This window comes from Lipotes vexillifer, unplaced genomic scaffold (assembly GCF_000442215.2).
Source record: "Lipotes vexillifer unplaced genomic scaffold, Lipotes_vexillifer_v1.1 scaffold4150, whole genome shotgun sequence".
Classification (NCBI taxonomy): domain Eukaryota; kingdom Metazoa; phylum Chordata; class Mammalia; order Artiodactyla; family Lipotidae; genus Lipotes; species Lipotes vexillifer.
The window spans coordinates 71,520-81,874 of NW_006798250.1; the positions used below are offsets into that span (position 1 = coordinate 71,520).

Genomic DNA, 10,355 nt, shown 5'->3' on the forward strand with positions numbered 1-10,355 from the left:
GGGGGTGGGGGTGGGGTGGGGTGGGGGGCGGGTGCCAACCCCGGGGCCGCCTGGGACGGTGGCAGGCGTGTCGGGAGAGCTTCCTTTAAAGGTGGTACTCGGGGACCGGCGTGACGGCCGGAGCTGGCAGTGCCGCGCGCTGTGTTGGGACGTTGTTATGGGGGGACCCGAAGCGTTCTCAGCACAAGGACGTCACTTCTCTCCCTCCTCCTTTTCCCTTTGGTGTGTCTGTGTGAGGTGATGCGTGTGAACTGGACCCCCTGTGGTGATCATTTCGCAGCACACGCGGGCAAGGCGTCATCCTGTACTCCTGACACGTGGGCAGTGCCGCTCGTGCCTGACACGCAGTCACACCGGGGGACAAGAGGACACTGCTGCACCGCTGGCCCTTCCCGTCTTCCTGCTCGGGGACAGTGGCCCGCCGGGGGGAGGGGGGAGGTCTGTGTGCCCCCTTGACTCCCATAGCTCCAGAGCATCACTTGAGTGGGGGCACAGGTCCATTCCTGGGAAGCAGTCAGCGTCCCCGGTCTGGCCCCTGGAGGTGCTGGCCAGGGGGCGATTCGGACACTTCCTTAGAAAGCTACCGAACCTTGTTGCAGTCTCATACCTGCAAACGCCAAGTCCTCTTTTGTGGGCCGAGTCCCCTTTTGTACTCATACTAAGGGGCCATTTTCAGTCCTTTTCCAAGGGCGAAAGGGGATGGTGAGTGAGCGAGTCTCGGGGATGTAAAAGCTGGGGCACAGTGTCCTGCTGGGACCGGGTCCCGCTTTCTCCAAAGAGGCCTTGGGTCGGCTGGGGGAGGGCGCCCAGGGGCCCAGCCAGGCGGCTGCTGCTTGCGAGCAACTCTTTTGTGACTCGGGGTTTCCTTTTCTCTCTCAACTGCGACCTCAGTTACACTTCTACCGCAGTCCCCTGTTTCAGAGAGACTGCCCGCACCTCTTGGTGAGGATGAAGCCGAGAGTGCACACTAAACCAGCATCCTGGCCGGTGGACGGCAAGCCGGCAGCCCTGGGGTACCTCCCGGCGCCCAGCGCCGCGGAGCCGCAGGGCGGCCTCCCACCGTATCCTGAGCACATCCAGGGGACCCCGAGCTACCTGCAACTTGACCATGCCTCCGCCCTGGCCAGGACTGACTCTGTCGCTCCGGCCCCTCCTTGGACAGCAGCCGAGCCCCCCGCGCCGTATCCCAACGCTGGCCAGGCTGGTCCTGTGGTCCCTCAAGTCCCTGTCCTGGCAGAGGTGGCCCAGCCAGCCGAGGTCCCAGGGCTCTGCTGCGCCTGGCCTCCCGCCCAGATGAATCCTCCCTGGCCCGTGCTGGGCCTGGCCGCCGCACCCCCCCAACTCCTCAGCCTTCCCCCTGCGCAGCTCCCAGGGGCCGTGCCGCTGCCTTTCGCGCACCCTGGATGCCCGAGGTGGCCGCCAGGTCTGCCGCCCCCCTGACCTTGATCCCTCGGCCGCTCAGCCACTTCTGCCATTGCTGCCTGGGCTCCCGCTCTTTCCTGGAATACCCCGCCCCTCCCGGCAGGCCCACAGAGGACCCTGACCAGGCAGACCCTGCAGACACATCGAGGTGGTAACGCGGCCAGAACCTTGCAGGGCAATAAAGAGCACGGGGACATGAGAGCGATGTTCCGCCCAACACGTGTTTGGCGCCTCCGTCCTGGCTTGGCGCCTCCGTCCTGGCTGCGCACGTGAGTCCCCTCAGCAGGAAACGATGACAGGTGACAGCCCACCCCCGGCACAACGCGGGCACCTAGCAGACACCCGGAGAAGCCCCTCAGACGACGTGCCTCCACTCACTAGAAAGACCCTTGAAAGGGCTTGACAGCACAAGGAAGGGCCTGGCATCTGTGGGTTCACGGTCGCGGGGACACCGTGTCCAGCAGGGTCTTGATTTGACAGATGAGAAGAGCTCAAGCCTCCCCTTGTCAGAGGCCTGAAAAGAGCCCTTACTGTCCTGAGATGCACAGGTGTGGAGGTGACGGTCCCTGGCAGGGGCCCGCGGGTTCAGTTTGGGGGCGCTCTCTGGCGTCTGGACAGCAGGATTGAGGTTTGCTTTTCTCTGCGGGTCCGGCGTCTGGAGACATTTTCCTGTTTCTCTTCTCCTTGCCTTTTGGAGCTAAACACTTCAAGGGCGCCATATGCTCCACCACACTCTGGGCGCTGGGGTGTCGAGCTTACGGCGCGAGTCCTTGTGGTCAGCGCCCAGTGATGTGTACAGGGCACTGAAGGCCAGTGCGCACCCCCAGCTCACAGCTGCTGCCTCCACGTGTGGGGGATGGGCTGGGGGACCTTGCCAGGACTCTGTGGCTGTCACAGTGATAGGGTGACATCCCCTCCCAAACACTGCTAAGTGGGGGGGGGGGAGCGGAAATTGCCTGGAGTTCCAGGGGTTAGGACTCGACGCTTTCACTGCGGTGGCCCGGGTTCCATCCCTGGTCGGGGATCTAAGATCCCCCAAGCCTTGTGGGGTGGCCAACAACACAAAATCCCCCAAGCCTTGTGGGGTGGCCAACAACACAAAAAAGAGAAAAACATGTGGGTGGAGGGACGAGGGGAAATAGACCCAAGGTACCAGGAATGATCCAAGCACAGCAGCCAGAGGAGCCCCGGGTCTGCCCGGCTGAGGGGTGGTCCCATCTGCCGCTCCCGTCTGCCACAATGCAGCAGCTAGTGCACGTCAGGGGGGTCTCGTGAGCAACCCAACAGCAGTGCCCCAAATGAACCATGCGAAAGTGGACAGAAGGGACGGAAGAAACCGGTCTACAATAGAAGTGGGAGACTTCGGTCCCCCCTGTGATGGATTCAAATGGATCCCCCAGCTCCCACCCCAACCATTAAGTCCACCTGTTGCCGTGCTAATCCCAAGGTGCATGTATTTGGAGATAGCACCCTTGGGGAAGTCAGTAAGGTTAAGTGAGGTCACAAGGGTGGGACCCTAGTCCGACAAGAGCGGTGTCCTTTGGAAAAGAGGAAGAGACACGGAAGATCTCCCTCCCTCCCTCCCTCCCTCCCTCCCTCCCTCAGCCTCTCTTCCACCCTCCCAAAAAAAGTAATCTACTATACTTCAAAGTTAACTTGGAAAACAAATATTACAATAGAAGAGGATATATCTGAAAAACAACAACAACAACAAACACTTTTTTGTTTTCAATGTGACTTTCACCTTGTAATGTTTTTATTTTCCGATTATATTTGTTTTCTTGAAAACTTCCACCTTCCTATCGATCTCCCTCTTTCTCTCTCTCTCCCTCCCTCCCTCTCTCTCCCTTTCACTCTCTCCCTTCCTCCCTCCTTCCCTCCCTTTGTCTGTCCCCCTTTCTCTCCCTCCCTCTCTCTCTCCCTCCCTCCCTCCCTCGCCCCCCTACCTGTGCAAAGAAGCAGGCAAGTGAGGGACCAAGAGAAAACCAGCTGTCTGCGAGCCAGGAAGAGAGGCCTTCCCTCACCTGAAACCAAACTTTCCAGCAAGTTGAGGTTGGACTTCTAGCCACCAGGACTGGGACCCAGTACCCTTCTATAGTTTTAGCCACCTCCTCTGTGGGACTTTGCTAGGGCAGCTCTAAAAGTCCACTAGCACAGCCTGCTTTCATTATGGATACAGTGACCAGACAGCACCACAGTAAGGGAATCACAGATTTGAACAGCACTGTACAAAGACTAGATCTCATGACATGTGTAGACTGTTAGCCCCAGGAACAGAATAGACACGTGCTCGTCAAGCGTACCTAGAACGTTCTCCAGGGTACTCCACGTGTCAGGCCACACAGCATCCCTCAGTCAACTTAAGGGGATACAAACAAAAGGGCTGAAATCATACAAAGTATGTTCTCTGGCCAAAATAGAGTGAAATTAGACATCAATAACAGAAGGAAATGTGGGAAATCTGCAAACAGAGGGAAATTGAGCCGTGCGTCCCCAAATAACCGCATTAGTCCGGGACGATGCCAAATCCCACAGCACAGGATGAGGGGCTGAAGCAGCAGACACAGATTGTCACGGTGGTTCCGACCAGGAGGCCAAGAGGGAGGGTCCAGCAGGGGTGACTTGTACTGCAGCCGGGCTCCTTGGTTGCAGGTGGCCGTGCTCTTACCGCCCCTCACGTGGTCACCCTCTGTGCACGCACCCCCAGCCCCTGCCTTCTCTCCTTGCACGTGCGGATCTGCTCTTCCCTCAAGGGCACCAGCCATCTTGGATTAGACCTCATCCTAATGGCCTCATTTCAACCCAAGAACCACTAACTCCAGTCACAGTGACATTCTGAGGTTCTAGGGGATTAGGGCTTCAACATGCAAATTTGGGGGGGACGCAGTTCAGTCCATAACAATAGCCCAGGGAACATACAAGACATCACAAGGGAAATTAGAAAACACTTTGAAATGAAGAAAGCACATACCAAAGCCCCCGGAACTTATGGCACGTGGCCAAAGAGGCACTTGGGAGCTAAAGCTGCAAACACCTATGTTCAAATGGAAGCAAGACCTCAAATGAACAGCCTCATCTTGAACAGGGACAAGCGAGAAAAAGAGTAAGGCGAATCCAAGCATTCTGGTAACAAATTTTCAGCGAGAAAAGAAAAACTGCACTAATCCATGTATGCGGGGATCAGAAGACACGTACTGGTTGGGAATCCTCACAACATGGGGGAGGGCGCATCTTTCTTACACACTCAGTAAGAAGAGCTACATCGACCGACCACTTCATTTGGCCCAGGCTTTTTACAAACAGGTCACATCATGGGGAAACTCACACCAATGCTTTTGCCTTGTACTATTAGGAGGCCCATTTTACAGATGGAGAAATGGAGGCATAGGGAGTCTCCATAATTTGATCAGCTTATCACTAGAAGGACTCTTATTGAAGCTGAGCTTCATATGCGTGCAAAGCCCCATGCCCGCACTGGCCTGACCTGTCTCCCCAACAGTCAAGGGGGATTCAGCTGTCCTCAACGGGGTCCTACTACCTGATGCCCCAGGCCACATAATGGAGAAAACACAGGGAAGCCAGGCATTAGTGCCCATGAGAACCTGACACACTGGATTCTGCCCACGTGGCCTCCCCAGCCCCATCAGGTCACCATCTCTCGTGAAATGGACACGAGGGCCAGGGAGGAGGGTGAGGGTCTAGGACTGAGGGCGTGAGGATGGAGAAGGGTCCTGGACGTGGGGGTCCGAGGCACGGCCCTCTGAAGGCGGCTCCTATGCTCAGGTTTGGGCCCTGCTCTCTCCTTGCACTGCCCACTCTGCTCCCTTCTGTCCCAGCGGCGTGGTGGTCCCACATTCTCCTGCAGGCTCACTTCGCCGGGCACACTGGCTGTCAGGCAGGCGGCAAGCCTGCATTCAAAGCACGGGGACCGCCGGGCTGGTGGACTCTCACAGTGTCCTCACGGGCGTGAGTGCCTGTGCCCTGCAGGGCCCTGTGGATGCACCTCCTTCCGGAGGCTCGCTCACACGTGGCTTTACACCCTGCTACTGTCTTGTGAATGTCACTTGGCTTCACGCCCTGCATCCCACCACCAACCCAGCCCTGTCCCTGTGCCCAGCCCCAGCTCAGGGACCACGGCCAGGCACAGGCCCGGGCCCCCGTACTTGCTCACAAAGGCCCTTAAAGCAGCAGCCGGCGACATTTGCCACAGAGGAGGGTAGGCGAGAGCCAGGCAGGAGGTCAGCCCTTTGCCAAGGAGGCTGGAGCTCAGAGCAGACTTTAGCTGGGGCTGGGGAATGGAGGCTTCTCGGGAAACAGGGCCGCGGCTGAGACAACTCACACCAGCCCCTCAGTGGGCAGGCTCAGGGCACGTAGAGAATGTCAGAGCTTCCCGCTGATGGGCAGCAGCTCCCGTGTGCCCAGTCCCGCCCTGGTCAGGACTGGCTGTGTGCCGGGGTGGTGTGTGCTCGTCCAGAGTCTACTGGGGAGGGTGCTGCTGCCCCCCCCTGAATAGTGCCTCCCCGAATGTCCCTGGGGCGCTCTTGGCGTGTCCCGGCCGCTGCTGCGCTGCCTGCCACGGCCGTCCCTGGGCTAGCACTGTCCCCCATCAGTCAGTTCACTGCACGAACGGGCACTAGGAATCCCTGCTTACCCCCGGGAGTGCCCCTCGGGGCTCTGGTCCTGGAGCACCCGTTGTCCCAAGAGCACCCATTTCCTGCTGGGGTCCAGGGCTGCAGCTCACCGGCAGAGGCATCTGCTCCCACCTGCCTCCCCTGGCCAGCCCAGGGCAGGTCAGATGGGATCTGGTGGGTGCTGTTCCTTCCACCTCTCAGGCTGACTCTCTTCACAGCCTGCATCACCGGGACCCCAAAGCCCTCTCCTGCCTGGCTCCTTTCCAAACCCTCATGCGGGTCTGCGGGTGGCTGGGGCCTGGGGGAGCGTCCTGGGGACCACCCCTGCCATCTGCTACAGCCTGTCCCTCTGCTCAAACACCCTGATCGGGGACACCAGAGTCCTAGCCGGCTCTGCGGGTGGCTGACAGGACACCCCTGTGCCGCTCGAACTCAGGCTCAAAAACCAAAACCTCACGGTCACATTCAGAAAGCCATCAGTGTACTCAAACATTTGGGCATTACGTAGGGAATGATTTCAAAGTAAGTCGGAAGCAGAGATTCGCCCCACATCCACGCGGCAATGATTACCATTTACCAACCACGAGGAGACTCGCCGAGGGGCTACGTCACGTCCTGCCAGCTCCACCCGAACCATGATATTGGTGGGGGGGATGCTTCTCTGGGACTGTCAGATAAACATACATGCACGAGGTCATCAGGACCGGGGCCTAAGCGGCTCTTAGTCGGGGGCCAGGCAGGGCAAAAGCCAGGCTGTGCAGACCGAGGCCAGGTTCCGGAGAGAGTGGGCGCTGTGGGCAGCAGGGTCACCCCTGAGGGGGACTCGGGGCTGGGCCCCACGAGCACGCCCCCGACCCCAACAGGGCCGTTCGGCAGCTGGCGGCTGCCCTCCTGACAGAGACTCAGCACAGCCCCGCGGGGACGGATGGGTGCAGCTCAGGGACCTAAGGGTGCGGGTTGCTTGAGGGAATGCCCTCCGCCAGCTCCCTGTGGGGCAGCCTCTCTCTGGAACACCTCCAACCCTGCCCAGGGCCTTAAAGGCACAGAGCCTGGCATCTCACATCTAAGGGTCAAAGGCGCAGCGCTTAAGACCCTGGGGGAGGAAACACAGTGGTCTGTGTCTGTGTTGTCATGGCTTGAGGACTAACCCCCGACCGCGGTGTGCCTTCGATACAGACGGCCGTGACAAAAATGCTTCTGTTCCGAATCCGGTGGCAAAAGGTCATCACATGACCCCTCCTGAGCGAAGAGGACTCCGGCAGTGCTGTGTCCCCACTTGTGCGGGGAGGAGAGAAAGACAAGATGGGGACGAGCACCTGACGGCTCTCCAATGCCACACTGCCTAGCAGAGGCTCAACAAAAGCGGCGCTTACCATTTGTGATGACAAAATCCCCTTCTTTTCCGGCAGGAGTGTCTGAGCACGTTACATTGGCCCTGAAATTCTCCACCTTTTCCAAGTGCCCACCTGCTATACGGCAGGTGCTTCAGATCCAGGATCCCACGTAATGTTCACGTTGTCGTACGGCGCTCAGCAGGGAGGGCTGCCTCTTTAGACCCCGGCGCCGTCTGCACCTCCCACTGCAGTGACCTCACGATGCCAGTAGTCCCAGAAGTTGCTCCTTCCTTTCGATGCCAGGTCACAGCCCAAACCTGTGGGTCGCTGATGCCGCCATATTTGCGAACCTGCCTGAACGCGGGGACACGGGCGGACATCGTTTCTTAGTGGCTAGGACTTACTTCTACTATTATTCTGATCCCAGACTCTGTCCTCCTCTCCTCTGGAAACTGCTTTCTTTTCATGACATCTCAGAATTTGCAGCTCCGTAGGAAACGGAATAGAAAACCAGCCAAAATTGCTGCTCTGTGTGTTTCACTCCTGGAGGATGTATTATTCAATTTGGATGTGTGTGTGTGTGTGTGTGTCTGTCGGCACGGAGGGAAGGGTGGTGTTTTCCCCAGCTGGGTGCAGCTCACGCAAAGCTCCCGGGATTCCAGTCACACAGCGACTCCTTTCCACTTTGGCGGCCTCTCTTCTTTCAAACCACCCATTTTCATTCATTTCATCCCACTGAAATCTAGACCTTGCTCACAAGTGGCCAAAGTAAACTCCAGGTGACTAACATGGTCGTTTCCACATAGTTGGTAATTGGCTCTCCCAGGGCAGGGAGACGAGGGCCAGCCCCGGGAATACCGAGCAGGGCTTCAAAGAGCAAGACCCTCATTTCGCTGGAAATCCTTGCAGATGGCGGGTATGAAACACCTACCTCTTCACTGTGGTCCACAGCAATGCGACAAGAGCCACGACCCCTTCCTTCCTGCCCCAGGGTGAGATTTCTCTCGGGTTCGTCCGTGATCCAGAAGGACACCTCACAGCAATGTCGCATTTCAGACTTTGCCCCCAAACCCAAGTCACACCGCCTGCAGGTCTGGCTGCTGCCACCACCCAGCTTCATCACCATCACCTCCCCACAGAAGGAAGCCCCGCTTCCCAAAGGCCCGAAGTGCCCTGGCTCGGGGCACTTGACACTCCAGGGCTCGCTCCTGGAGCCCCACCGCCTCGTCCCATGTTGTCTTGTTCTGTGGGACTTAGGGGACGTCTCACCACCTTCCTCACGTGACAGCGGCTCCTAGACCATCACTCTACGCGTGGGTGTGCCCTGCTTTTCCTAGCGTTCCCGCTACTAACACGGGCCCTTCCAGAGAGCAGAGGCTCCGTGGAGGTCTGCGGAATAAACAAGCCAGTGGGCAGGGGGCTTATTGACGTAGATTCATCGTCTCCTAAATACCCGTGCAAATCCAACTGAACAGAGACCGTTTTCTTTACAGAATGACAGACAAGACAGGGAAGAAGCAAGAATTGGAACTACAATGACTTTTATTTTTCTAGTTCTTCCCCCACATCTATGTCACTGCTAAGTGCTTCCACATTTCCAGAGCAGCTCTGATTCCAATTCCGTTATCTTGGACACGGTCACAAAATGAACTGGGAGATTTCCCAACCTCTCTTACAGAACAGCAAAACTCTTGTTCGTGAACTGAATTAGTGCGAATACACGTGGGATCAAAGAGATACACAAAGTTAGACACTGAAGCTTGTTGAAGCTTGTTTAGTCTTCTATTCAAAGAACCAACATTTGAAAAATTCCTAAAGAAAACAGACATGAACTCCATGTCAACATACACAACAGGAACCCAAAGACGCTGCACACAGGCTTCCCCCAACTCGCCCGGCTCTCACTGCTGAGACGGCGGACCGCTCACTCTTCAAACTCAGAGTGAAGGACCAGCCTCCCTTCCCGCCCCACGGGAGAAGCTGCTGGGCGCGGGCCTGGCTGCTGCTCCCTCCTCCTCGTCGCTCACACCCTCTGCAGACAGCGATGGGAAGGACCTGGGATCCATGCTACAAACACTGAGCAGATGCTGCAGGACCTGCCACTTGCTGGTCTCCGCGTAGGCCCGGGGACCCCACAGGAACTCGTAGCGGGCAGGGTCGCTGTGGGGCACCTGCCGGTACTGCAGGTAGCCCGTTTGCACCCACACTTTGGTGAGCAGCTCCCTCCCGGCAGACATCCCCAGGTTGCCAAGCACTCCCCACACCTCCTCCGCAGGGATGCGGTCACCGAACAGGGTGATCATGGTCAGGACCAGCACCAGGAGGCCGGCCTCGGGCCTGTGCTGCCCGTTGCTCAGCATTGCATCCCAGGTGAGGCCCAAGGTGGGGACCAGGACGTAGGTGCGCTCGCGGGGCCCCACCTCCTTCACATCCAAGCCAAACACCAGCAGCATGCACTCGCAAACGAGGCTGAAGACCACGGGGAAGTGGTCCCCATGCTCCTGGAAGACCGTACTCAGCATCTCCGCCTCGGAGGTCGGCTGCCCGGTGCGATACTTGACCAGCAGGAACGCCACCAGGTCAGCCATCAGCACAACAAGTGCCTCCTGGGGCAAACACTCCGCAGAGGCAGAGGGGGCGCCAGGGGAGACGGAAGATGAGGGGGATGCGGCCTCCTCCCCTGCAGCCCCCAGCAGCGGCGCCTCCACCGGACCCTGGGCCGGGACTGGGGCCTGAAGGTCGGCCTCAGGCTGGCGGAGCTCACTCATCTCGACCAGGGGCCTGAAGACTGCGGTCGGGCCGCCGACGGGAGTGTGGGCACGGGTGACAGGCGGGGACCTCGTACCTGGGGGAGAGACGGGGTGTGAGCGGCCTCGGAGGAGAAAGGCACCCTGGGCAGCTCTGACAAAGGCCACTTACAGGTCTCGTCTTGAGGGCTGCCCTCGGGCCTCACCGCGGCCCTCCTCCT

The 10,355-nt window shown here is 58.5% G+C and overlaps 2 pseudogenes; one reads left to right on the forward strand and one right to left on the reverse strand.

Moving 5' to 3' along the window:
- Positions 1 to 1,440, forward strand: part of LOC103083658 (heat shock transcription factor, X-linked pseudogene) — a 2,088-nt pseudogene extending 648 nt beyond the window's left edge.
- A 7,884-nt stretch (positions 1,441 to 9,324) lies between these two features.
- On the reverse strand, positions 9,325 to 10,155 carry LOC103083928 (melanoma-associated antigen 10 pseudogene; annotated as a pseudogene).
- Positions 10,156 to 10,355: the final 200 nt, after the last annotated feature.